General features: G+C 38.4%; 1 protein-coding gene across 1 annotated transcript in view; it reads right to left on the bottom strand.

Annotated features, from left to right (window-relative positions):
* LOC120538724 (B-cell lymphoma/leukemia 11B-like) overlaps nt 1-26,275 on the bottom strand; it is a 98,879-nt gene that overhangs the window by 17,660 nt on the left and 54,944 nt on the right. The window lies entirely within an intron of this gene.

Here is a 26,275-nt window from a genome sequence, read left to right on the forward strand (position 1 = left end):
AGCTTCACGTGGTTGACCTGTTCTCAGGTGCAGGTGGAATGGCTGCTGGCTATGTCAAATTCAGAATGAGTAGTTTAAAAAAAGGAAAACTAATTATAGGCATATTTACTGAGAAAATGGCTCAGTAAAGTCATATAAAATGAAGAAAACTCTGAATGTGCACTGAAGCTGCAGCAATGGAAGAAATGGTGAAATGTACCGTACATGAGTGGATCATGGCTGGTGGATGATGAACAAGACTTTGGGAAGGACAAAGGTGAGGAAGTATTAGCTCCATGTCAAATATTATGATAAAGGGAATTTGTGATCCATGATGGCAATACATTTCTGCTTTGCTGTTTGCTTATTTCATATTGTGTTTATGCACAAGAATCATTTTTGGGTTTGCCATTATTAAACATTTACAATAATAATGTTATATGTAAAAATGCTTCTGTAACTCACTGAACTGTGCTATACAAGAAAAAACTGAATTGAACTAAACTGTTCTGTTAATTAACTTGTTTACCATACCTGCTCAGTGATACCTTACACTTTCTTTGTGTATTTTTGACAGCAAAAATAAGAAATAGAATAAAGAAAAGCAATAGCAATCAAGACAGATGTGCTTGAACCACTAGGGAATACAGCACTCATTAAACACACGTGCATGAAGCTATTAAATAAACAATAAAAACAACATTAAAAAAAAAACAAAAAAAATCTTCTCTTGCAAAAATATCTGGTTTTCAGGTAATGATGTATTTCTTGACAATCCAGCCTTCTCCTAACCCACAAAGAAAGCATGGATTTATATGCAGTAAATAGCAACAAACACAATATATTGCGCCTTCTCTCCTTTGCTTTGCCTCTGCTCGTTTCTTCCTTATAATGGCTCTAAAGTAGAATGCTAAACAGGAGCAATAAAAGCTAATTAAAAATGCAGATTTGCTTAGTGTTAATGAGCAGTGCCAAAGTCAGATTTCCCAGTGGGCTTTTAGGGGAGGGGGAGGAGGGGTGCAGAGGGTCTAGTCTTCTCGAGGGGCACCACCATCAGTGATGCAAATCGCTTTACTAAAGGCCGCCTTCACATAAGCCAGCTATTGTGTCGCTTGTGCCATTGGCATTACATATGACCAATATGAAGAGACATGTGATTTCTTTGGAGATGAAGTGTTGCCGTCTAGAAACTGACATTAGCTAAAATCGTTCAAGATGCTTAATAAACTTTAAAAAAAAATGTCTTTGCCTCATAATGATAGCACGGAGTAAAAAAACACATAGTGTCCAATGTTGGTGACCTAAAATGCAAACAGCCTAATCCAATGTTGAATGAACAAGAGACTGCTTTTGGATATGGAGATGATATGAAAGCACGCTAAAGGCAGTGCTATTACACAAGCATCACAGGAGAGGAAGACACAACAGTGCCGACTAAATCCTGAGAGTCATATTTGGTATTTGGTATTAAATCCTGAGGGGAAATCGTCTTTTCACATGACCTTTGGAGGTCACAGCGCAGGGTCAGCCATTGTACAGCACCCATGGAGTAATTTTCAGGGTAAGGGTTTTGCTCAAGGGTTCAGTGGAGTAGGATCTCTTCTGGGAGTAATGGGATTTAAACCAGCAACCTTCTAGATACCAGCGTTAGATCCTTAGCCTCAGAGACACCACTCCTCCTTACTATATACTGTATATGGATACTGTGTCAGCAGTGAAAGCAGATAAGCTCAGTAAATTTTATCAAAAAGATGTCAGTTACTTTAATCCTTAATAAGCTACAATACATTAGGAGCTACTAACTGACAAACCATATAACCAGCGGATTATCCCATTCTGAAACAGCAACAGAGCTCTCCATAATGTTTTCAATAAAAGCCCATTTTTCCTTGATATCCCCCTCTGCTCAGTTTAAAAATACAAATCAAACAAATCAAAGTGCACATTGCAGACTTTCATTTAAGGGGATTTGCATACATTTCAGTCACACCATGTAGAAATGACATCACTTTTTATATATGGACATCCCATGTCTATCTTTAAAAACAGAGAAACATTCCATACGACTTCAACTACAAATTAATTTACTGTTTTGATTTTACCTTGAGAGAGGTTACTTCTACTTCCATATTTTTAATATTTTTTATTTTACTCATTCAACAACCGCTTCTTATGGCAAGACATTGAAACACCTACAGTTGTGCACGCTGAAGCAAACACACCTCACTGCAGGAGACAGGATGGGGCGGGGTCAGATGGAGGCGGAGTTGGATGACCATATAAAGAAGGTATGATGTTAGATTTGTATTTATTTATTCAATTTACTAATAATGATACCTTTTATGGTATTTACTCAATATGGTAGTATTGGCATTGTTTATTTATTCAATGCAATAAGAGGTAAGAATTGCCTCCTACTGTACCACAATGTAGGCCTTGAATTCACTACTGGCCTGCTTTGGCCTCCGCCTCATGCCATGCTTGTCTTTGTGGTTGCACGTCGTTTCACGTCACAGTATCTCTCTTCTCCAACTCCTTAGAACTGAAATGGGTAAGTGACTTGATGCTCATATCCGTAAAAGCAAAAATTAAAAGGAACTGAATTTTTGTAGAAATGTATGAAAGAGTTGACACTTTATGCTGCAGTGACTAAACGTGCACTTGGTTTTTCTGTTACACTAAAAACAACCTCATCGTAGCATTATCTAAAGATTATAAGCATTCGATATTTTTCTGATGCTATAATTTATTGACAGGGTGCCATAGTGATCTGCTATCTCACATGTTTGGATACAGTTAGTAATTTTAGCTTTGGCACAGTTTTAAATCCTAATCGGGTATTCTTTTAAAAATGTTAGGTTTAAGAAATTTAAACGCAATTAACCACAACCCTCCACATTCAACAACTAATAACAGCACAGAAATCTTACCACTTGAGTTAGAATCTGTGCTCTTTGAAAATCACATGATAGTGAAAAATGGTATTAAAAGAGATTCTGGTAACACTTTAGGTACTGCATCTATTACTGAATTACTTTTATGTATCGAGACATTAACAAAGGCTTCTTTTGGTCTTCATAACACTTTACAGACATCAGTAGATTGGTTATTCATCTCTGTGTAGTGTGGCATATTGACATGAGGGCCAAATGACTTGTTAATATGAAGGATTCACAGGTCTTATACTAAATATGTAATGTCAAGAGAAATGTGGCTATGTTAAACCATTTCAGAACACTCCAAAGTGAAGTTTTCTTAGTAAGTCACATTGCAGAGATGAATAAACACTTTACTGATGCTCAGGAAGACCCAAGGTCTTGCAAAATGACAATTTCCCCTTAGGGATTAATAAAATACATCGCCCTTACCCAAGAAGTGTGTGTTAAGGTCTTGCTACATTATACTAAAAAAGTAATAAATCCATTTTTGCAGTACCTAAACTAAAAAGTTACCAAGATACTTTATGTACTCTATTAGTATATGTAATTAAATTCTATTATTACTACAGGTAAAATTCCGTTACAAGGAATATCTTTACAATGAAATTTTAATTACAACGAAGTATTTTTATGGTCCCGACAGTTTCCCCATATGACACGTTACTACAAAGTACATTCAGCAGATACTTTCATTACAACAAAGTGCCCAGAAGACCTTGAAATGCCTGAATGAATCATCTGCAGAGCAGTTCGTTCTGTGGTCACCGCTCAGTTGTGCACAACGATCCCCCAAACAGAAACATTGTAATTTTTTTTTCTTTCTTCAAACTTTCCTCGTACTACCTTTTTTGTTTCCTGTGGTTTTCAGTGATACCTTTTGCTTATTGCTTGTCAACATTTGAAAAACATCCATTGGAATTTAACTCACTATCACCCTCCTATAGAAACAGCAGACACGAAAAAATGATAACAGTTCATATTAGAAAAAAAAAGCTTTACATTTTTGCAGCTCTCAATTGCGGCAAAACGAGTTCAGAAACCTCACAATATGAAGAAGAAAAGGATGATTCGGCTCCTGATTGATAACTGTGCTGCCCACAACATGCTTCCGTATTTAGACAATGTTCGCGTTGAATTCCTCCCACCCAATTGCACAGCAGTGCTTCAGCCATTGGATTTGGGCATCATTCGCACCCTGAAAGTGTATTATTGCAAGGAAATGCTGAGAAAAATTCTCTTCAGCATAACTTGTAGGCAGGAGGAGATTAAAATTAACGCAAAAGAAGCTATTGAAATGATTGCAAATGCCTGGATGCAAGTTAAAGAAAGCACATACAAAGCAAATACAGAATCTTGTTACAACGAAATATTTTTTAGGTCCCTGGGAGTTCATTGTAATGGAATTTTACCTGTATTTTTGAATATGACTCCATGTTACAAAAATATGTAATACACATACTGAGGACTGGCATAACATTGTAGTTAGGCTATTTGTCTCCCTGGCTCTGAAGAACATTGACAACATTCTTCTTCTTCATCCACTTCATCTTTTCTCATTTCAATGTGGGATCAATGTGCTTGATCTACCTTTCCGAACTGTTCTGCCCTACACCTAGTCCTCAGTGAGACCCATTTCCTTCAATTCTTTAAACTTTATCCATCCACCTCCATTTTGGCCTGCCTCGCTTTCTCTTTTCCTGTACTTCCATTCCAATTATTCTTTTGCCCACATCATCATTGCCTCTCCTCATCACATATACCACCATACCACTTCAACCTACTCTCCTGTACTTTCTTAGATATCTCTCCCACTTTTGTTGTACCCTGACAACATTATTGGACATAATTTAGGCCTGCAGCAAGTAGATTTCCAGAAAGCATCTTTCAATATAGCAGGGCAAATATTGGAACCAAGTGGATGCTACATAAAGCAACGAGCACCACATCAAAGCAGATAACTGTGAAATAGTTACCTACAAAAAGGAAAAGAAAAATCCACTTACTGATACCAAATTGTCACTGCCATTTTTGTATATTATGAATGAAAGCCACAAAACAATTAAAAAAGAAGTTTTAAGTTCCCTAAACCATAACAGATTACCAGCTGCATGAAAGTGCATGAATAAAAAAAATATTAGATTTTAGGAAATGGATATAATCACAAGTACATGCTACAGTTGTTTCCATATTTCTATATTTGGAGGACTGCGTGTTCAGTAACTCGTTTAAGGTTACGCACTGAGCCAGGGCTTTGTCTTGAACTGACAGCTTTGTGCTTTCAACCCCAACAACTTAGGCACGACTCGGTCACGCTGCCGCTAAGAAGTTCTCCTTTTTTATTTTTTAGTCATTCTGTTGTGTACTTGTTTGACATGACATAAACGCTACTGGGAGTGCTTCATACTAATAGCAGTATGTCTGCATAAGGCCTCATTGGGACTGGGACTGCCAAGACAGAATGTTTCTCTTTTTAATTCCCTTACATTACAGTGATTCTGGTGTGTGTTCAGAACAAAATGTGTACATTTATTTGTTTACTTATCTAACTATGATGGATTTATTTAAAGAGCTTCTGTAAAAAGCCAAATTGCCCCTGGGGACATTTAAAGTTCTATCTATAATGCCATTTATTTATTTAATGTTTGAGGAGCTATAAGAACCTAAATTTACTCCCTGGGAACAAATAAAGTGTGAAGTATCAATTCATCAATAACTAAAAAGCAAATGTATTTTTTTGTCCAATTCTGTATAATAGCCTCATTTTAACAGTCTGGGTTTCTTCTTCAAAACTGTTTTATTCGTCTCATCTTTGTAACAAATGATGTGCATTCCATTTAATCACCTGACACATCACTTCTACAAACCTGACAAATTACAAACCATGTGATTGAGTCTATTGATGTTAAACCACACACACACATCTTGAGAAAACTCAGATAACCCTCAGACAAGAGAAGAGGCAGCAAAGAAAGAACATATGTAATTTAAACTTTTGTAAATCATAGAACAGCTCTCATTAACACTATCAGTAACACTGACTAATTCTGACAAAAAGTCTTACATTTCCTGGTAAGTCATTTATGTTCTTTTCCTTTCTTGTCATTGTTACATTCTGTAATCTATACAAGCTGAGTGGCCCTGTAGGGACTGTTCTAGTTCTTTTAATTAGTTTTATATGTTAGCATAGAAGAACGACTTGGTTGTGCATTCTAATACTGGCATTATTCAGAAATATAAAACATATATATGTCAGCCACAAGGTAAGGCAGAGGAGATATGTTTGTAGGTAGGAGTGTTACTAGGGCGGTACACCTGATTTTTCAGTAACGAGTCTTCTTCTTCTTTCAGCTGCTCCCATTAGGGGTCGCCACAGTAGATCATCTTCTTCCATCACCTTCATGTCCTCTCTCACCACATCCATAAACCTTCTCTTAGGCCTTCCTCTTCTCCTCTTGCCTGGCAGCTCTATCCTTTACATCCTTCTCCCAATATACCCAGCATCTCTCCTCTGCACATGTCCAAACCAATGCAATCTCGTCTCTCTGACTTTGTCTCCCAACCGTCTAACCTGAGCCGACCCTCTAATGTCCTCATTTCTAATCCTGTCCATCCTCGTCACAACCAATGCAAATCTTAACATCTTTAACTCTGCTACCTCCAGCTCTGTCTCCTGCTTTCTGGTCAGTGCCGTAATGAGTAAACACTGAAAAAGCTGAGTTTCTCAATCATTCTGCCTTAAGTGGTTTGTGATTGGCTCTTGATATCATTCTAAGGACTTAAGCATACAATGTTCAATTATTCACAAACTAATCAGGAACTTCCTGTAAGATGGCTTAGGCTTGTTGTGTGATGGGCTGTTTCCATCCTATCATGACGTATTGTTGCAACAGTTGTCCTTCTCGGTATGAATAGAACCATGGGTGTAGACGTCAACCTAACCAAGCAATATCTCCTATCCTATATTTGGTCCAAAAGAGTCTGATCACCTAAGTAAAAATGACATTTTTGACAGTGTAATTACTTAGCTTTACCAATTTTGTACAAGTCAGTTTTCACAGGCTGTGAAGTTAACAAGCCTACATAACACAGTACTATAATATCTTCTTCTTGACTTGTCTTTTCCATTACCAATTATTTACAAAAAAGAAAGTCTAAAACACACACTGAACAGTATATAGAAAACTCCAAATTAAATATCCACTCATCCATTTTCTAACCTGCTCACCGTCTTGAAGCTCGAGGGGAATGAAGGAAGGCAGGAAGGAAAGAAGGAAGGAGGGTTTGAGTAGGTGGGTTGGCTTAGGTAAGTAGGTGAAAAAAAAAAGAAAAGTTCTTATTTGGCTCTCACAGTCCCAGTGAGGCATAATGCAGACGTTTCTTGACACACATCTGCTGAATAATTTGTTGGCTGAAAGCCCTCATCAGTGTTTGTGTGTTAGAGAGAGGATGTGCAGCATTGTTCATAATGGCACTGTTTTTTTTTTCATTCTCTCCATCACTATGACCTCCGGAGTCCAGAGTGTGTCCTATAACTGAGCCTGTCATTTTAATTAGCTTGTTGATTCAGTGGGTTTTCGCTTGAAGTGATGTTATAGCACACCACAGCATAGAAAATCACACTGACCATCACAAAGTTTTGGAAGGTATGAAGGATCTCACTTCCTACATAAGAGGAACGCAGTCTCCTAAGGAAAAAGGGCCTGCTCTGCCCTTTCTTATATAGTACCTCTGTGTTTTGAGACCAGTTCAACCTGTCATTAATGTGGACTCCCAAGTACTTGTAGGACTTCACCACCTCTACCTCTACCTCCACTCCTTGAATAATGACCGGACACAGATACTCTTTGGTGTGATGAAAATCAATAACCAGCTGCTTGGTTTTGCTGATGTTAAGATACTGACAGTTCTCTTTATACCAAGAAACAAACCTTTCCTCCTGACTCCTCTCCTTTGTCTCATTCCTTTTATCAATACAACCCATAAGTGCACAATTATCTGAGAATTTCTGCAAGTGACATGACTTGGTGTTATATTTGTAGTCTGAGGTGTACAGAGTGAAGAAAAAAGTCAACCTCCAACAAAAACATGGGGACACAGAAGGAAACTTGTTCAGGGTAAATATCACGCCAATGTTTATTTAAAAGTTTTCATACAGACAGCCACAGACATATGGACAGTAGGCCTTTAGGGACTTTCAAAATTCAAATTGATGTTATTTTGGAGAAATTAAGTGAATAGAATTAGCGAGCTTTATTGGGTTGAATGGTCTGGATCTCTTCGAAATTTTTCTAATGTTCTAATGAAGAGGTGGTGATGAACTAGTTTTGGTAAAGTTGCTTCACATCGTACCTCTCCTTATTTTGGCAGTGTACCTTTAGAGTATGTTTTAGTTTCTTTAACTCTTATAGACTCTGAGGGAGAAGTGGGACTTGATACTTGCTCAGATGCATTTGATGGTGGTGAGCTGTTGAGGGTAAGTACTGAAATGGATGCAGTGAATGGAGATCCACCACTACAAGTCAACAACTTGCAAAGGGTGCAGTAATTCTTTAGATGGTAGAAAGTGATAATACAGGTGCTAGGAAAGGCTTTTCTTGTGATCAGAAATGAAGATGTCAAATATTCTAATGAGCTAAGATGATAGTATAAGCTTCCCTATGTCACTCTGATCAAACTCTGTCAGATTATCACCTTTTTATGGTGACCATGATAGCCCTCCAGAAACAGCAGTGCATGTAACAGATGAGCATACCTAATAATATGTAAACCAGGCCATATCTACCTTCTATCACGGCTTTGGTGAAACTGAATCTATTTTTAAGGGTTTCCACCCGCTGCTGATTGCTCAATCAAATATTGACAAGACTGGTATATGGCATCAATTCTTGAATCTGGAATATCTCGTTGTGCTGCCTAGTGATCAAGTCAACGAAGGACAAAATCTTGGTAGAGTACTGCTGCTTAAATTTCCTAAATCCAACTCACTGCATCAACCTTAGGCACGACATAACTTGCTGGCATATCAGTTCTTCATTAACAGGAAAAAAAAAATCACATAAAATGCTTTGCTGTACAAAGAAACCATTTAAAATGAATGCTTGATTGTTAGTTATTAGGACAGATGGCTCACATATCCACCTACTTGTGTCCAATCCAAAGGTCCAATTTAGAGTCATCAATTAATCTAACACATCTTTGGGATGTGGGCAGAAACCAGAGCAGACAAAGGAAACCCACCTAGATACGGGTAGAATGTGTGCAACCTAGAATTAACTAATCACTGTGTTACTGTTTATGTAAAAACTAGAACGAATTATTAATCTTCTGCATTTAAAAGGTGGCATTTGGTAGGTTACTGAGAATCTTTCAAAATAAAACTCTGGAAATAATGCCAAGACATGACCCCAGATACCAAACTATAACATGGTTCAGATATAAATCTAATGTAAATGCTTCAATCTTTTTGTTCCTTACATTTATTAATAACGAAAATACAATGCCAAGGCAGAATAACTACTGCTTCACAGGTTTAACATCCTGAGTTTAATTTCTCCATATGAATGTTAGCTGCACACTTTCTGCCGATCTGCACAGGTTTTCCAAGAAAGTACAATCAAGATGAATGGGATGGACCACCTCATTGGGCTCAATGGCCTGTTCTCATCATAATTTTTTAATGTTCTAATATACTTGGATTTTCCACCTATTATAAGCCAAATGGCGTCCTGATTGCTTTAACTGGAAAGTCTAATTTGGCCCCAAGTGTGAGTGAGTGAGTGAGTGAGTGAAAATAAGCATGTGCCCAAGTAGGTCCTGCCACACTGGAAACAAAGCAGGAAATAGCCTTGGATGGGGCACCAATCCATTGCAGTACCCTCTCACACTGCAAAAGATTAGATTCGATCTATTAAAAATCCAGGACGTGGAGGATAACAATATTATTTTTCAAGTAGGGGGATTCTAATGAAATCATATAAGATGTATCCCCCACCCTAAATAATACTCAATGTAATATGCAATCACTGCCATTTGCAAAAAAATAAAACAAAAAAACATTGTTTGCATCATACACTATCTTTTGAGGTGAGGGTGAATGGCTTCGATGGTTGAATCTCTGGGATCAAAGATTACTGATGAGAATCTACAGACTTTTTCAAAAAATTAAGGACAGCTATGAAGAGGATGAAGAATGGAAAGGCCGTTGGTCCAGATGACATACCTGTGGAAGCATGGAGGTATTTAGGAGAGATGGCAGTGGAGTTTTTAATGGAATCTTGGAAAGTGAGAGGATGCCTAAGGAGTGGAGAAGAAGGGTACTGGTACAGATTTTTAAGAATAAGAGGAATGTGCAGAGCTGTAGTAACTACAGGGGGATAAAATTGATGAGCCACAGCACGAAGTTATGGAAAAGAGTAGTGGAAGCTAGGTTAAGAAGTGACGTGATGATTAGTGAGCAGCAGTATGGTTTCATGCCAAGAAAGATCACCACAAATGCAATGTTTTCTCTGAGGGTATTGATGGAGAAGTACAGAGAAGGCCAGAAGGAATTGCATTGTGTCTTTGTAGACCTAGAGAAAGCATATGACAGGGTGCCTCGAGAGGAGTTGTGGTATTATATGAGGAAGTCGGGAGTGGCAGAGAAGTATGTAAGAGTTGTACAGTATATGTAAGAGGGAAGTGTGACATCGGTGAGGTCTGCGGTAGGAGTGACAGATGCATTCAAGTTGGAGGTAGGACTACATCAGGGATCGGCTCTGAGCCCTTTCATATTTGCAACAGTGATGTACTGGCTGACACACGAGATTACACAGGAGTCCCGTGGACTATGAAGTTTGCTGATGACATTGTGATCTGTAACAATAGTAGGGAGCAGGTTAAGGAGACCCTGGAGACGTGGAGATATGCTCTAGAGAGGAGAGTAATGAAGGTCAGTAGGACCACTAAGACAGAATACATGTGTGTAAATGAGAGGAAGGTCAGTGGAATGGTGAAGATGCAGGGAGTAGAGTTGGCGAAGATGGATGAGTTTAAATAATTGGGATCAACAAATAGAGTAATGGGGATTGTGGAAGAGAGGTGAAAAAGAGAGTGCAGGCAGGGTGGAGTGGGTGGAGAAGAGCGTCAGGGGTGATTTGTGACAGACGAGTATCAGCAAGAGTGAAAGGGAAGGTCTACAGGACAGTAGTGAGACCAGCTATGTTATATGGGCTGGAGACGGTGGCACTGACCAGAAAGCAGGAGACAGAGCTGGAGGTGGCAGAGTTAAAGATCCTTAGATTTGCATTGGGTATGACGAGGATGGATAGGATTAGAAATTAGTACATTAGAGGGTCAGCTCAAGTTGAACGGTTGGGAGACAAAGCCAGAGAGGCGAGATTGCGTTGGTTAGGAAATGTGCAGAGGAGAAATGCTGCGTGTGTTGGGAGAAGGATGCTAAGGATGGAACTGCCAACTAAAAGGAAAAGAGGAAGGCCTAAGAGAAGGTTTATGGATGTGGTGAGAGAGGACATGAAGGTGATGGGTGTAACAGAGCAAGACACAAAGGACAGAAGGATATTGAAAAAGATGCCCAGCTGTGGCAACCCCCAACGGTAGCAGCCAAAAGAAGATGCTTGAGGAGAAAATGGCTAGTGAGATGACAAAGTTTAGAAGTAATCATTAAAACCTTAAACTGCCACATCTCAACGTGATTTACAAAGAGCTCTTGTAGCTATGCTAAGACCACACTTCTTTACTCTTTAATACAGTTTAACTGGTGTGCCATACCATCACTTGAGTAGTAGGTCTGCAGTAATTTTTCAAGTGTCACACAGAGGACCACAAGTTGGAGTCTTTTGCTTCACAGTTGACTGGATAGGTGGATCCACGTGAGGAATATATAAAATGGAGGTCCTAATTCAGGCCTTCACTGATCTTAAGTGAATAAGTGGGCTTGGACAAAGAGGCAGTGAAGGAAAGTGGCAGGGTGGAATTATTCAAGTAAATGGTGCCTGTTGATGCAGATTATCCTTGCACAGTAATGACCAGTAGACAAGACAGACTCTATTTTGTTCCATAAGTCTGTGTGAGAGTCGCTTGAGCTAAAAATATAATGCCAGACACTTCTGGTTCAAACTTGTTTTACTGAAGGGAATAATGGAGATCACAATGTGTCCTATGACACTGACTTCTGTGCTTATTTTACAAAGTAGGTTAAAAAGTTATTTCCAAAATCTTCTGTCCTCATTATATGAAGATGTCTGAAAACAAGAAAAAAAAAATGTTTGCTGTGCCGCATTGACTATAAAATAAAAACCATTTGGTTACTTCTGTGCAAATCACATGTAAAGGCCATAGGCAGCCCAAGAGAAAAACTAAAAAAGTTTTATTCAAAGTCTTCCATGAAGCTGTGGTCACAGCTGATCCTGGCAGCCGCTGAGTCACGTTGCTGTGTGCAGCCGAATTCAGGCTGTGAACAACAGCATCGGCACAGTGACAGCGCCACTTAGTCACGCTGTCAGAGAGGGGTAAAGGGTGAGAACAGGATTCTAAGAAAAGAAGCAAAAGTGGGTGGGATGATTTGGATGTATTTCAAAGCGAGGAAAGAATAAAGAAAAGAAAGTTAAAAAAAAAAGTTAAAACTGGGCCTTACTCAAGTATAGGTCGACTTGGTTCTGTCAGAATGGATGAACTATGAGCAACCCATGGCTCTTCCAAAACAAGGCAGGAGGTGCAATTTCATAACCTTCTAACTGCCTGAAAACATCTACAGCTCAAGACTACAAGCATCAATGCATTTATCTATTTTTGAACCTGCTACTTCTAGTACAGGGTTCACAGGGCGATGGACCTTTGCACTGAAGAAAAAAGGAGCATGCAAAGAAGCAACACTGGGCAGCACATAGAAGGAAGAAAAAGTGTACATTCGGTTAAGTGAAAAAATATTGTCTAGTCTACAGAGAATATTCTGTTGAGAAGTGCTCATGCAAATAGTGCTTAGTTTGCATTAAAAATACAATTATAGGAAAGCTGCACTGTAGCCGATGGACTTGATCACTGTCACTGTCCTCATGTGCAGCAATGCAATGGAAAACGGAAAATGTCTCATTGCTGCTTGTCCACAGCACGTCTTACCTTGGTTCATATTCAATTCAGTTTCACGTGAGATACAATTAGATCTAAAAATTGTCTCTTCGAAAATACAACAAGATAAAAGATGACAATTTAGGTTACTGCTGATATGGCAGATCCTGTCCTCAGCCTCAGGAATATCAGACAGAATGCAAAGCAGTCTGCAAATGCAAAGGCCGTAAGGTTTTAGGTTCAATGTTCAACAATGCCTCAGTGTGACATCCTGAGCAGATCTATCTCTCCTTGTATATATAAAAAATATAATACATATAACAGCCATTTATTTGTGACTTGTAGGGCACAATGCAGACCTCTGTTTAGGTTTGTCTAGGCCAAAGGGCAAATAAGACAACATTAAGGATGTCGATCTTTTCATTTTTTACTTGTGCACCCCAGAATTGTTCTATAAAGAAGAAAAGAGAACAAAAAAAAATGCACCAGATACCAAGGAGAGGAGATAACAAAAGCTAATTAAAAATGGAAATGCAGGCAGTGTTTAACGAGGGACAAGGGCATGGCTCTCTAGTGACAGCGCACTAATTACCCGGAGACGAATATTAATGAGCTGAAAAGACTTAGAGGATGCCACTGGCCTGCTTGCTAATTAATCAAAAATAATTAACCCTTAAATGCAGAGAGCTTTCCTGTGTCCTCAACCCCCTATCACCTTATTCCCCTAGAGTGAGGGTGACAGCTGCCAAGGTAAAGAGATCACAGTGTGATCTGGGACCGGGCCCCGAGAAAGCTCCCACAGCAAGTGATTTAGCCGACAGGATAAAGAGATCAGAAAAAGACCTGAGAATGGGTGACTCCGAGCTGGTGATAATATGTTTATTACATTCATAAAAAGGTAACCCAATGAAACTGTACACTTCTGCATACACAAATACTTTTAACATAAAATCGCTCAAAACCAGGTATCAGACTGTGCCTCATTTATTCAGTATGTAAAATAACAAGATTACCCAAGTCACATTGGGCTTTTATTTCATTTTCATTTCATTTTCAAAAGAATAAATACAAATTTCCATTCATTTTATATTCTCATTTTATCTAATTCAGCATCACAAGCAGTTAGAATACACCCCCAACAGCCACTATTTTATACAGCATTGTAATTTAACTTGGTTAACTAAAGATTTCAATGGCAATTTTTAAAGGATAATATATTAGAACAATCTGGACGAGAACAGGCCATTCAGCCCAACAAAGCTTGTCAGTCCTATTCAATTAATTCTTCTAAATTAACATCAAGTCTAATCTGGAAAGTTTCTTATGGGGATCGAACCTTGGACGTCAGCATTTAAGGCAAAGCTTTTGATGTTGCACCCCGGTGGCTAGTGAGTACAAATGTCGTGTACTCTTTGTATTATTTGGCAGGTATTGTATCACATATCTATGATCTGCTTCTTGCAACTGAAAGGACATAGTGTAGGTTTGCCAACTGGACAACAAACCACACACAATTCCAGGTAGGTAACCATCCATATAATCAGATTGCGATTCAGACCTATGAATGTAATACTCCGATCTTCACCCTGTCAAGTAAGCAAACCATTCACCGTGGCACAACATCAGAGGCTTCCCCATAAGGGGAAACAAAGGAGTGTACACCTGATGAGCCCCCAGAACGGCTTCTAATGACTTGTAGGAAGCAATTTTGGGTGGTACAAGAACTATGGCAGTCCCCTCCACTCAACAGCACCATCATGTAGCACCCAGGGAACCAGACAGGGCTGCACTTCTGGACTCCAGTTCCCTTGAACTCCTGAGGATGTCTAAGCTGGGATGCCTCCGGGGCCACTGCCATCTAATGTATAGGGGATGAAACTGATCCTGGCTTCAGGCACCTTCCACCTTGGCAAAAGATGATGCTCGTCTGTCTTCTATAGCACTGTATATATCCACTCTATCTACTCTCTATATATAAAATCCTAAGCCTAAAAGTTCAACGATTTTATGTGACATATTTTGTCATGCTTTAAATCGGGTTTATTTTAAAACCTACATATATGTGTTTGGTATCATTCTTTTCAGAATTTATCGAACATTAATGTGATATTGTTAGATTTTCAGATTATTCTGATTTTAAATTATAAACTTAAATATCAAGAAAGTCATGCTTTTTAATATCAAGAGTAAATGAGAAAGCTTTCTTTCACAGGAATAAACTATTAAAAAAATTATATATTCATAACACCAATGTTTATATTTAGGTGATTGAGTTAGCTGAAGGTCGAAGGTCGAGTTACCATGACTCATTGCATACCACTTTAGTTTTCACGTGATTTTTCCTGTTATTTTTTAAAAGAAGTTTTTTTTATCTATAAGAATGTCAGATAAAACAAATGGATCATGTATTTAGTCTCTTATAAATACCATCAAGCATAGTGGACCTCAGTTTAATGGGAATACTCCAATTGGTAAGAGAGTCAGTATTTTATTCTCATTTCATGATTTTTACTCCGTTAAATAATAATAATTTTTTCTTTTACTTATTTATAGAATTTTGTGATTTTGACACCAATAAATAATATTTTTTCTTTTGTACATTTACAGATTTTACTACTATTCTGGCTGCAACTGGGGGTTCGGTGACAAAGGCCAGGGGGCTTGCCCCCCTAGTATATATATATATATATATATATATATATATATATATATATATATATATATATATATATATATATATATATATATATATATATATATACACACACACACACACACACATACATACATAAATATAAACAATTACAGATATTCTTGGAAAGTAAAAAATCTAAGATAAAAGAATGACCTGACATGGCTGAAATAAAACACTACCAAGCCATAAAATGAAGTACAACCTGCTATCGGCAAGCATTAGTTTCTAATTAAGCAACTGGGTTAAAACAGACGCTTGCTGTCACTACGAGCCACCAGGGCGGACTTTGTCTACCCCTAGTATAGACAAATGCCACAAAAACAGACAATCTTGATTCTAGATTGAATCCAGTTTTTGTCTTTTACAAATGCAGACACATTTATCAGCTGTGCACATATAGATTTATAGGGTCAATATTGTCATGTATACAGAGTATGGTGAAATTCTTAGTTGCCAGCGCTAATGAACATGCAACACATTGTCATTCTCTGGTGTGATTATTAGTAAGTACAACTACTTCACCTTGAAACTTCTGGTCAGGTGCAATGCCAGTTGCATAACAAGCAGGGGCACTTTTGTCTTCTTACCTGATAGTGAAGTCATTTTAAGACAGGAATATAGACCATGAAATACAGGAAGCACTCAAGGATACAAACTGCAGATGTAATTACAACTCAAAGACACATGATATCCAATATGGTGTTCCACAAGGCTCTATCCTGGGTCCGCTGTTATTCTTAATCTACATGCTTCCATTAGGTCAAATTATCTCAGGGCACAATGTGAGTTACCACAGCTATGCTGATGACACACAGCTGTACTTATCAATAGCTCCTGATGACCCCGACTCTCTCGATTCACTAACACAATGTCTGACTTGTATCTCAGAATGGATGAATAGTAACTTTCTCAAGTTAAATAAAGAGAAAACTGAAATCTTAGTGATTGGCAATAATGGATACAATGAGGCTATTAGAAATACACTGAACACATTAGGATTAAAAGTCAAGACGGAGGTAAAAAGTTTAGGGGTAATTGTTGACTGTAATCTGAATTTTAAATCACATATTAATCAGATCACAAGGACAGCATTTTTTCACTTAAGAAACATAAGTAAAGTTAGACCTCTTATATCATGGAAAGATGCTGAGAAATTAGTTCACGTGTTTGTTTTCAGTCGACTAGATTACTGTAACGCACTCCTCTCAGGACTACCCAAAAAAGACATCAATCACTTGCAACGAGTGCAGAATGCAGCTGCTAGAATCCTAACTAGGAAAAGAAAATCCGAACAAATCTCTCCAGTTTTGATGTCACTACACTGGTTACCTGTGTCATTCAGAATTGACTTTAAAATTCTGCTTATGGTTTATAAAGCCTTAAATAATCTCGCTCCATCTTATATATTGGAATGTCTGAAACCTTATATTCCAAATCGTAACCTTAGATCCTCAAATGAGTGTCTCCTTATAATTCCAAGAACAAAACTTAAAAGTGGTGAGGCGGCCTTCTGCTGCTATGCACCTAAAATCTGGAATAGCCTGCCAATGTGAATTCGCCGGGCTGATACAGTGGAGCACTTTAAAAAACTGCTGAAAACACATTATTTTAAAATGGCCTTCTCATAACTTCACTGTAATCAAAATCCTGATACTCTGTATATCCAACTCATTATAATAACTATTCATGGTGGCTCTAAAATCTGTACTAACCTCTACTCTCTCTTCTGTTTCCTTTTCCGGTATCCTTTTGGTGGTCGAAAGCCACCACCATCTACTCAAAGCACCGTGATGTTCCAACAATGATGGATGGATTAAAAGGCAGAAGTCTATGTGACCATCATCATCAAGCCCTTCCATGAGAACCTTAAATCCAAAGAGGACTGTTTCATTTATGTTAGGTGGAATGCCCAGAGGGGACTGGGAGGTCCCATGGCCTGGAACCCCTGCAGATTTTATTTTTTTCTCCAGCCGTCTGGAGTTTTTTTTCTGTCCACCCTGGCCATCGGTCCTTACTCCTTTTCTATGTTAACTAATGTCTTATTTTAATTTCTTATTTTGTCTTTTATTTTTCTTTTCTTCATTATGTAAAGCACTTTGAGCTACTTTTTGTATAAAAATGTGCTTTATAAATAAATGTTGTTGTTGTTATTCTTATTATACATTAGGTAATGCCTTCTAAGGCCGGAGTTATACTTCACGCGACGTGACTCATGCTGCAGCGGACGCTCCTGCTACGCAAGCGTTGTAGTGTTCATACTTGCGCGCGTACTTTACGGAAATCTGGAGGAATCCACCAGGTGGCAGTGCGAGATATTATCACGGTGAGAACATGTTAGGCTTCTCTGTGTTGTGAATTGCCTAGAACATCTATTAAATTCCAGATGACACCTTACCTCAATATCTCTGAAAAGGATGTTTATTGATTAAATCCATCAATCCAGGGATGTGTCCATTCCAGCAAGCATTGGGCACGAGTGAGAAACAGACCATGGACGAGGACTCAGCTCATCGCAAGGTGAATACAAGCACACACATACACTAGCGTCATTTTAGCGGCACCAAATCCCCAAATCTGCATATCTTTGAAAGGAAACCAAAGCACAGTGTGGAATACAAGCAGGAAATACCAGCAACATAACTCCCTGCGAGACAGCAGTGCTATCGCTCCACCACCGTGACACCCCCATGTGTGTAATTATTCCCCCATGTGTGTAATTAACAGTATTCATTATTTAAACGAAATTATATGTAAAATGTAACATACACACTTTAATGCATTTCATCATGAAAGTGATATCAAGTATAAATCTAAAGATTCTAAATGTGCAGAGAGTTGGAATATCATACATTTTATTTGTTCTGTGTGGCGATCTATTGCTGCTTTCCGCTGCTGTCAGGTTCAAGAAGCTCGTAGCGATTAAAAACTGGGATGACGTTTACGACCTTCTGCTTTAATGATAAAGTAAACTACGAGGTTAAAGTGGACATTTCGAGATTAAAGCTGAAATTTCCACTTTAATCACAAAATACACATTTTCACTGTGTCCTTCATTTTTTTCTCAGTGGCTCAAATATAACGCTATACATTATGTTGCTGTTAAGTTGCAAAAAATAAAAAAATAAAAAAGACGGCACAAAAGATGGTATGTGAGACTTTTAAAATGTATCATGTCATTATGTTCGGGAACTATCTACATGTGACAGAAAGCTTCTATGCAGATCCTACGGGATGAATGCTTTGATGTGGTGAAGCAAAATGCCGACATACAGATGCATTCGTGGTACTTTTATATTCAAGCATATTCCCGATCGTAATGACACGATACATTTTAAAAAGTCTCACTCTCTTTTGTGCTGTCTATTTTATTTTTTTTTTTGCAACTTCACATCGGCAACATAATGTATAGCGCTGTATTTGAGCCACTGAGAAAAAAAATAAAAGACAAGGTGAAAACGTGTATTTTGTGATTAAAGTGGAAATTTAGGCTTTAATCTCGAAATGTCCACTTTAACCTCGTAGTTTACTTTATTATTAAAGCAGACCGTCGTAAACGTCATCCCAGTTTTTAATCACTATGAGCTTCTTGGACCTGACAGCAGGTAAAGTAAAAAAATAAAAAATAGACGGCACAAAAGATGGCATGTGAGACTTTTAAAATGTATCGTTTCATTACGATCGGGAATATGCGACGCTTGAATATAAAAGCACCACGAATGCATTTGTATGTCGGCATTTTGCTTCACCACTTTGAACCATTCATCAAATAGCAAAGCGCGCAAATCGATCCCCTAAGGATCTCCATGGAGGCTTTCTGTCACATGCAGATAGTAAACAGAGACTCTGACGTCACATTCCGACTTTTAGCACACTGAAACCCGACTTTTTGCTGGTACTGCAACTCGTGCATGCGTCGCGTTAATTTCTGAGGACCTGCTCAGAGGACGCGTGAAATGAACACTGGGAACGCGTGGCAGCCATGATGCGGGCGCGTACACGTTCTGAGCGTGAAGTATAAATTATAAATTAAAAGTATATTCACACTCTCTCACTGCTTATTTTCTGATTTACACTGCAAGTATTTTACCAAAACTGCTAAACAAGCCCATAAAATGAAAGCATGTTTATTAGACAAAGTGATCATTAAATTAATAATTGAAAATAACTGGAATATTGATTTATTATTAATTATTTATATTTATATTAATATTTATATAAACTGTACTGCGTTAATGTGCAGTTCTGCTATTTCTTGAAGGTGAAGATTTATTGATTTATAAAGATCATTTGGGTTGGTTTACTTAAGTATTTAATGCATTCAAGGAAGCTGATTTATAAAAAAAATGTTGCAACAATAATAATTACACCACTAGATGCAATAATGTCAAAGAATAGGGCTTGCCTTTAATTGTAGATAGTGCGCATAATATTTGGGATTTTAGGTCCTAATTTATAAGGGTGAGCAGTATTACACTTCAAAGTAGGACAGAATTAAAGCAAATCCTGTATTTATGTTTCATCATGGAGGTGCAAATCTGAACAGTAAGCAAGAAAAGGAATCTTCTTTCCTTATTCATTTTCTTAACCTGCTTATTAGTTCAGTTCAGGGTCGTATGAAGCCAGCCCAGCACCGTCAGACACAAACCAGGAAGAAACTTGGGAGCGAAGAAGAGTCCTTCATATGAGATCAAAGAATATGTGCAATATTACTGTAGATGGTACATTTATGTAAGTTCTTAAAGTAGAAAATGTATGCTAATCATTTCAAACATGACTACCGCAGGCCTAGATGCTAATCTGCATAGTCTTGTTCGTTTGTCTATACAAGTAGATTTAAAAAAAAAAAATCAAACAACAGATTATTATGTTTATTGCCATAAAAGCAAGTGGTTATGGTCATCACAGTACAAGAAAGACATAGTAGCACCTGATGGGAAAGGAAGTACATCCTAGGACTTAAGAACATGTCCTACTGTGATAGACTGAGAGAATTAGATCTGTTTAGTCTCAAGCACAGGAGACTGCGTGGGGACCTTCAAAATCCTCAAAGGCGCTGATTATGTAGATCGAGCAGAATTTTTTCGACTAAACCGTAAAGTACATATTCAAGGACATCAGATGAAACTAAGACGAAGTGCATTAAAAGCTGAAGCCAGAAAACACTTTTTAACACAAAGAGTTGTGGGGCTCTAGAACAAACTACTGAGTCATGGAGTTAAAGAAGAAACCTTGACAACCTTTAAGAAGAAAGTGAATTAAGTATTAGAACAGCTTAGCTGTTAGCTAAACAAATGAGTGACAAACGGACTGAATGGTCTCCTCTCGTTTGTTAAATTTCTTATATTATTATCATGCATATGTTGCAGATTTGTAGTTCTGTGTGTCTTTATTTAATTTTTTATTGTGTTTAAATACATTGTGTTAGACCCTCTGCTAAGGGTGACAAGGTGGTGCAGTGGTTTGGCACTGCCAATTCACAGCTCTGGGAGACTGGGTTTAATTAAGGCCTTTAATGACCTCTTGGGCACAACCATCAGCAGTGTGTCTGTCTGCAGAGAGAGTGTTGACCTTGTTGAGAGGTTTACTTACCTTAATAGTGACATTCATGTCTCTGGTGACTCTTCCTATGAAGTCATGGACGGATTGGGAGAGCATGGGGGGGTCATGAAGTGGCTGGAAAGGGGTGCGTGGCACTCCCAATATCTATGCAAAAGGACGAAGGTCCAAATCTTTAGAGTCCTGGTGCTTTCTGTCTTGCTATATGGTTGCGAGACGTTGACGCTATCCAGTGACCTGAGACGAAGACTGGACTATTTTGGTACTGTGTCTCTTCAGAGAATCCTTGGGTAACGTTGGTTTGACTTTGTGTCGAATGAGCGGTTGCTCATGGAGTCCCGAATGAGGCACATTACCTGCATTGTGAGGGAGTGTCAGTTTTTGCCCCAACCAAAAAAACAAGCAGCAGCATTCTGACCCAACTGCAACCTGTGTATCGGGGATTTACTAATCCCAGAATACAACATGTTGCAGTAATCAAGCTAAGAAAAGATTGAAAAAAGATAAAAGCATGCATGACTTTCTCAAGATCACTAGGAGATAAAAAGAAGGCTTAACCTTGGCTAAAAGATGAAGCTGGATAAAGAAAATAAGAAAATTTTTATATAAAATCTTATTCCAGTTATTGTCTATATTGATGTGGCTTTTTCTCCAGGTACTCCAATGATTGCCTCATATGAAGGAGTGTGGGTGTGTGTGTGTAGGTGTAATGGACTGGCGCAATGTCCAGAATGGGTTTATTTCTTCTGCTTAATGATGGTGGGATAAGTGTCTACCCCTTACAACCCTAACCTGGATAAGAAGGTAAGAAAATAAACAATTAATGTTCTGGTAACACCTTTGAGCTATGTAATAAAGTGGAAGATGTTGTATTAAAATGGCTACAGATTTTTATTGATGAGGATTTTCTCTACAGTCCTGCCACCTCATACTGGGAGCAAAGTATACAGTTGACAGAACGATGGATGATTGTTAATCACAGTAGCAGGCGGTATGACAAAGAGCAAGCAGTGCTAAACACTTGGCAGTCGTGTGGTCTCTTTTAGATACAAAGCTACAAACAATGTAAAAATGTGTTTAAATGAAACTGGCAAGTTGTTTTTTTTCTTATATAGCCACTGATAGAGATTTCCTATGACAACATCAAACATTACATTTCCTGTTAGTACTGTTTTGTTTTTGAGTGAGTCGGTCAGTCATTTTCCAACCCGCTATATCCTAACACAGGGTTCCGCTGAAGCCAATCCCAGCCAACACAGGGCACAAGGCAGGTACAAATCCTGGGCAGGGTGCCAGCCAACCACAGGACACACACACATGCACGCACACCAAGCACACACTAGGGACATCTCTTTGGACTGTGGGAGGAAACCCGTACAGACACGGGGAGAACATGCAAACTCCATGCTGGGAGGACCCAGGAAGTGAACCCAGGTCTCCTTACAGTGAGGCAGCAGCACTACCACTGCACCACCGTGCTGCCTGTTTTTTTTTCAATACATGAAAATTAACCTGACAGCCTGTAGGCAGTAGGATCCTTTGTCATAAAAATATAGGGGCTTCAGAAGAAAGACAAAATGCCATTCTAAAATCGGAGTGTTCAGTGTACATGTGTGGCTTGTTGGATTAATTTGCCATGTTCTCACCAAGACATACAAGCTGGGTTGTAGGGTGTGGAATATATAAGAAAAAAAACAAACCAACAGTTTAAACATGATTACTACTCGTTTGGAGCTATCTTTACAAAATGTCTCTGAAAAAGTGTTACATCTCCAGTCAGTGTACAGCTGGTGAAAGTGACCTTAGTTCCTTATTCCAAAAGGTATTCATCCAGGTTTCTGTTTTCAGAAAAGAGAAGCATCAGTCTTGAGTTTCCCTAGTTGCATTGTCTGTGTTGTGCCTAACAGAGAAATATAGACAGGATGTATTTTTCAAAACCCATTTTCGAATTTCTTTCTTGCTTGTTGGTTGTATACTCTTCTTATATTATATATATATATATATATATATATATATATATATATATATATATATATATATATATATACAGTGGTGTGAAAAACTATTTGCCCCCTTCCTGATTTCTTATTCTTTTGCATGTTTGTCACACAAAATGTTTCTGATCATCAAACACATATAACCATTAGTCAAATATAACACAAGTAAACACAAAATGCAGTTTTTAAATGATGGTTTATATTATTTAGGGAAAAAAAAAATCCAAACCTACATGGCACTGTGTGAAAAGTAATTGCCCCTTGCTAAAAAATAACCTAACTGTGGTGCATCACACCTGAGTTCAATTTCCGTAGACACCCCCAAGCCTGATTACTGCCACACCTGTTTCAATCAAGAAATCACTTAAATAGGAGCTGCCTGACACAGAGAAGTAGACCAAAAGCACCTCAAAAGCTAGACATCATGCCAAGATCCAAAGAAATTCAGGAACAAATGAGAACAGAAGTAATTGAGATCTATCAGTCTGATAAAGGTTATAAAGCCATTTCTAAAGCTTTGGGACTCCAGCGAACCACAGTGAGAGCCATTATCCACAAATGGCAAAAACATGGAACAGTGGTGAACCTTCCCAGGAGTGGCCGCCGACCAAAATTACCCCAAGAGCGCAGAGACGACTCATCCGAGAGGTCACAAAGACCCCAGGACAACGTCTAAAGAACTGCAGGCCTCACTTGCCTCAATTAAGGTCAGTGTTCACGACTCCACCATAAGAAAGAGACTGGGCAAAACGGCCTGCATGGCAGATTTCCAAGGCGCAAACCACTGTTAAGCAAAAGAACATTAGGGCTCGTCTCAATTTTGCTAAGAAACATCTCAATGATTGCCAAGACTTTTGGGAAAATACCTTGTGGACTGATGAGACAAAAGTTGAACTTTTTGGAAGGCAAATGTCCCGTTAGATCTGGCGTAAAAGGAACACAGCATTTCAGAAAAAGAACATCATACCAACAGTAAAATATGGTGGTGGTAGTGTGATGGTCTAGGGTTGTTTTGCTGCTTCAGGACCTGGAAGGCTTGCTGTGATAGATGGAACCATGAATTCTACTCTCTACCAAAAAATCCTGAAGCAGAATGTCTGGCCATCTGTTCGTCAACTCAAGCTGAAGCGATCTTGGGTGCTGCAACAGGACAATGACCCAAAACACACCAGCAAATCCACCTCTGAATGGCTGAAGAAAAACAAAATGAAGACTTTGGAGTGGCCTAGTCAAAGTCCTGACCTGAATCCAATTGAGATGCTATGGCATGACCTTAAAAAGGCGGTTCATGCTAGAAAACACTCAAATAAAGCTGAATTACAACAATTCTGCAAAGATGAGTGGGCCAAAATTCCTCCAGAGCTGTAAAAGACTCATTGCAAGTTATCGCAAACGCTTGATTGCAGTTATTGCTGCTAAGGGTGGCCCAACCAGTTATTAGGTTCAGGGGCAATTACTTTTCACACAGGGCCATGTAGGTTTGGATTTCTTTTCTCCCTAAATAATAAAAACCATCATTTAAAAACTGCATTTTGTGTTTACTTGTGTTATATTTGACTAATGGTTAAATGTGTTTGATGATCAGAAACATTTTGTGTGACAAACATGCAAAAGAATAAGAAATCAGGAAGGGGGCAAATAGTTTTTCACACCACTGTATATATATATATACACACACACACACACATTATATATTTTTTCACATACACACACATATTATATATATATATAGTGTATATATATATATATATATATATATATATATATATATATATACAAATTCCATGTGCCTTTGAAATGTAATGTATGGTTTTACAGACATTATAATCTACTGGCCACATGTAGCAATTCTGTGGAGAGGGAATATTATTAATTCCCCATCACTAAGATGTGTACCTTACTAGAGAATTTTCAAGTTTTTCATTACCTAACTGTGGAAAACAAATAACTAGTGTGATCATTTCTATGTTGTTGGTCAGATGATGATGGGTCAAAAGCTAAAACCCACTGGCACAGTCAAACACGCTCAGCCAAAAGAGAAAGGCTGCCTGGCTTGTGTTCTCATGAGCTTTATAAATAGCTGTGCTGGGCTGGTCTGCATCTGAAACCCATCAACAGATGTTGTACACTAACTAGACACTCGCTCTGGGAGTTTGCTGCTTAGTTCCTGCTTTGCTATAATTGCACCTTCAGCCATGACCCGTTTCATGCCCTTTCCACCAACCCCCTTTACTGCCCCCAAAGACACAACCCCCAAGAGAAGCACGCTTCAAACCTCTCTGGGGAGCAGCATTAATCTTTGTGCATTTTTACACAAGTGTGACAGAAGTTTGGGCAACAAAAGGCGAAGGCAGATAAAACAGAGACATGACATCTTTTACCATATGCATTTGAACAGTGAAGACTCAAATACTGCACATCCCCAGACAAGGTGTTGGCTCCTATATTAACACAAGTCACCAAACCAAGGAGTGGGGATATCTGATGAAGGCCTGATGTTCAGCTGCCCTAACAAAATGTCACATCAAGCTGCCATATGAGTTTATAAGCTGAATTATAAGCTGAGGTTAGATGCAATGGGAAACATCCTGTCACAACAGGGGAGTCGATTCACAAAAGCCTGGATGATCTTCAAAACTGGGGAACACTTGAAAAATGTAGTCTCATGGAGACAAATGCAGAGTGCTAAATTCAGGAAAAAAGAACATTAATTAGAAATACAGGATGGGTCACGAAGAAACCTCTGAAAAGGATTCAGGGGTTTATGTTAATATAACATTCTTATCATCTTTTCAATGTGCAAAGACAAATAAAAAAGCAAATTTAAAGTTAGGTTACATTATAAAGACTATTTAAAATAAATCAAGGTATGATGCTAAGGCTGTATAATGCCCTAAGAAGGTGTCTTCTAGGGACATAGAAACAACAGCACTAGACACTGAGCAAAGAAAAGCAGTCATGTTCATCACAAGAATCAAAGTGCCAGTGGAGAGTCCCAGAGAATGAAACCTCTTTAATTCTGATTAGAAAAGGCTACGTAAAGACTC

Source organism: Polypterus senegalus, chromosome 11 (genome assembly GCF_016835505.1).
Source record: "Polypterus senegalus isolate Bchr_013 chromosome 11, ASM1683550v1, whole genome shotgun sequence".
NCBI classification, from domain to species: Eukaryota; Metazoa; Chordata; class Cladistia; order Polypteriformes; family Polypteridae; genus Polypterus; species Polypterus senegalus.